Source organism: Triticum dicoccoides, chromosome 7B (assembly GCF_002162155.2).
Source record: "Triticum dicoccoides isolate Atlit2015 ecotype Zavitan chromosome 7B, WEW_v2.0, whole genome shotgun sequence".
In the NCBI taxonomy this organism is placed as follows: Eukaryota; Viridiplantae; Streptophyta; class Magnoliopsida; order Poales; family Poaceae; genus Triticum; species Triticum dicoccoides.
This window is the reverse complement of record NC_041393.1, coordinates 621,436,427-621,440,055: the sequence shown is the minus strand read 5'-3', so window position 1 is coordinate 621,440,055 and position 3,629 is coordinate 621,436,427. Positions and strand designations below refer to the sequence as shown.

General features: G+C 45.0%; 1 long non-coding RNA gene across 1 annotated transcript; it reads right to left on the bottom strand.

Moving 5' to 3' along the window:
* Window positions 1–325: 325 nt before the first annotated feature.
* Window positions 326–3,557, bottom strand: LOC119340648. Its single transcript, XR_005164641.1, has 4 exons — window positions 3,238–3,557; window positions 3,039–3,140; window positions 1,246–1,511; window positions 326–519 (listed from the first exon to the last, which is right to left on the bottom strand). It is a non-coding gene; the product is annotated as an uncharacterized LOC119340648 (long non-coding RNA).
* Between the last annotated feature and the right edge of the window lie 72 nt (window positions 3,558–3,629).

The window sequence follows — 3,629 nt, the reverse complement described above, 5'->3', positions numbered from 1 at the left end:
TTCATATATAACATGTTAAAACAGGAGTTATGATTTAAAAGATATGAGTAATTTTTTTTAGATAAGCTGCTGATTGATTAACCGAAAAGTCAGGGGTTTTCTAAAAAAATGCAAAAAAAAGAGCTCGGCTATTATTTAAACGTCTACTGCAGATTAATTTACAGAAAACAATGGGGATTTTTTAAAAATGGCATGACGGTGACCAGCAAAAGCACTCCGTGCTTTATTAGTAGGCTAGCAAAAATACCCATGCATTGCAACGGAAGAAGATTAATATAAAATTTTAAGCAATAAAAACTGCATAAAAATCAAAAATAGGTGGGCAATGAAGCTATAGTTACATGTGTATCCATATTCTAATACACAGATAACTCCCATGGATACACATAAGCTTGTGGTAATCCATAATCTCTTTGATCCATGCATCCTCCAAAATTATTTTTATGCATGAAAGATAGTAACATCTTCTCGATGATTCCCTTCAATTAAGCAACCTCTTCACACAGCTGCTCCACTTTTCTGCCAGGATAAACATAAAAAATTGTCAAAAAGTTGAAACGTTGAACCTAAATAACTCATATCCAGCTATTCCTTTCAATTGTACACACTGTCCAAATGTCAAAATTTCTGAACGGAATGCAATACCCTAAAATGATTCTCTGAAATCCACCACATCAAATGTCCCTATGCAGCAGCTTTCTTTGAAGCACAAATGAAGCAAAATGCTGTGTTGATCTTAAATGATAAGCGCCGCCCGAAAATTCAGAGACCAAACTAAGACATAAAAGGGCATAGCTAAAAAACACATCTCAGATAAAGCTTTCCAACTTGATGCTGGGCTCAAAGTTGGCCATGGCTATCATGCCCCCTGCGCAACAATTAATAAAAACAAACTGATTTCAGATAAGCTAATTTAGAGGATGTACTGTCGACAACTCAATTTAGATAAACTGATTTCATATACTTGGATCACAACCCCGAATGTTTCCCCTTGAAAATGTAAGCATAAAACCTGATCCAAGTGCACCACAAAATTTGCTCGTTTTCTCAACATCAAGCTAAAATTTCAGAATCAAATTGCCAAAAAATATTTCAGAATTGAAAACACCCGGAGTACAATCGGATATAGATATATGTCCACAGTCCAACACTAATGATCCAAATCAATTTAAGGTGTATTGGAATTAGTGAGAGCTGCTTGTGGATGCAACTCAAACTGAGGCACAATATATATTTGGAACTTACACCAAGCTGAGCTTGACCTTGTATCATGAACTGTCCTGAAACCCACTCGCGTGCACACTGCGCCAGGAAGTTCTCCATCGTCCCCGCTCGCATACTGCGTTAGGAAGTTCTCCATCGTCCATGGCCCCTAGGCGGTTGCAGAACAACTCCGCCATCACATCACGCAACTGGCTGCAATCAGAAGAACGACGAGGGTCTCCTCATCGTTGATCTCTCTATATCCACCAGCCGCACCAATAGGTGAGCGGGCACATGATACCCTGCTCCTAGATTAGTTTAAGCCAGAGAAACCAAAGCTGGGTTAGTAAGTTCGGAGTAAAAATATAACTGTCAGACAAGAACATGAGAGAACAAATAAGTGATGCAGTGGACAGCTAATTTTCTGACATAGTAACATCACAGCAAAAACTGTGGGTATTACCTAGCATAAATTGCAATACCAGAAGGAAACATCTCAGATACACCAATAAAATTTGGATAACAATGTGCACTCAGTTGCACATTAAGTGGCTCATTACATAAATGTCTGGAAAATAAACTTCCCGCCTCAGAGAGAAATGCAAATACGTAGAAATACTTCGGGTTTCATCATTTCATAAAAAGAAGATTATTGAATCATAGGTACTGAGGTATGGTTACCATAGAAATGTATTAGCTTTCACATCAGGAAGGACTCTGCTACTAACAGTTCATTAATCCCTAAAACAGTGTTGTATATAGCTTCAGTTTCAAAATGTGACTCATTCTCTGCAAAGAACTCATGCACGCATCCATCCAGTTCAATGAAAGAGCTACCAGGCTGCTTGGTCTTTCTGCTACTGTATATTCCTGTCCTCACTTTGTTTGCCTCAACCCACCTTGATGTGGTAGCATAGACAGTTGTTTGGCTCCAATACTTGGATCCTTTCTGCTACATATACTCTGCAAGTCCCACCTCTCCACAGCCTCTGCAGGCAAACAACAACGACCGCCACATTACCACATCAGAAGCGATGGGCATAGGCCGACAGGCTCGGCGTCGTCACCCAAATAGCAGGAAGACGCAACCTTGTATCGCAGGATGGCCTTCATGGAGAACTGACCCAAAGATGATGTTGTAGATCTTGTGAATGGGCGCCCACCACAAGTCCGGTACTCCACCATCTGCAGCCACCGCGAGCCCGACAGCACTGGCCACACGCCCTACCGTAAAACGCTGCACACTGCTGCCTGCAACGCTGCTAGACCCATAGCCTGCAGGCGACCATCATAGTCGCCACTAACCCGGGTCTTGAATTTGACCCTGCCCTTTTAATCAAGTTCATAGTTCCCAGATCTTTGGGTCTGAATGTGATGGCAATCTGCATCATGGTGAACATAATGACTTTGACCCTGAAAAATCAGAGAAGGAAGCACAGCAGCAGCTCCTCCGATGCAAGCGTTGGCTGCCGTCACCGAAGGGGAGGGTGGGATGCAACACAGCATGGATCAATTAACAGATAAACCGTACCAAAAAATTGAGCTCAAACAGAAGCAAGTTCATGAGCACGGGAGGCACAGGGACCTCAAACAGTACCAATTTTTTTTTCATCTTTCAGTAGCAGCTCCCTAAATTGAAGATTGAACAATTCAACTAACAACTGCAGTTCAGTCAGGCCTTGCTGTTCAATTCAAGGAACAATCTACACTTAACAGTATCAACAAAATTGACCTCAAACAGTAGCCAATTGAGCCCAAACTGTGGTAAATCCTAACCAAGAGCAATGCCTCAATGGCCACGTACAAAAGCAGAGAGAGGAGGAGGTGAACTCAACTGAAGACAGAAAGGAGGAAGCGCCATGGGTGGTGCGCCCCGAGCTGCAGCAAGGCAAGGGCGACCCCTCCTTCCTCAAGCATCCAATCCTTGCCCTGCACATCTACCATGGAGGATCAAACCAGATACATGTACCATGGAGGATCAAACCAGATATTAGAGAAAGAAAGGGGGAGAGATAGGGGAGGGGATGAACTCACCACATGGGCACCAGGCGAAGGAGCAGCTTCCTAGAGATGGGAGCTGCGTGTGAGGGCGCAGTGGGCGTCGGAGAGGAGCCGCTGGAGGCGCGGGAGCCACGCCAGTGTGGAGGCGCCCGAAACCCTAGCCATGGTAAGGGCCTAATGTCATCGCTGGTGGCCGATAGCGGCGAGTCCCGTTGGGGGAAAAGACCCAGCGGAGCGAGGCGAGCTCGGACCGGTGTTGCGCGGTGGCGGAAGTCGCCAGAGAACGCCGGAATCGGCCGGCATCTGTGGCGGCAGAGATGTGTCCAGGGAGAGAGAGATGGATGGGTGGGGGGTCCACTTTTGGGAGGGAAGCGAAGGGGAGGGGCATAGGCCGCCGGTGGTGAGGGGGACGATGCGATGGGCGG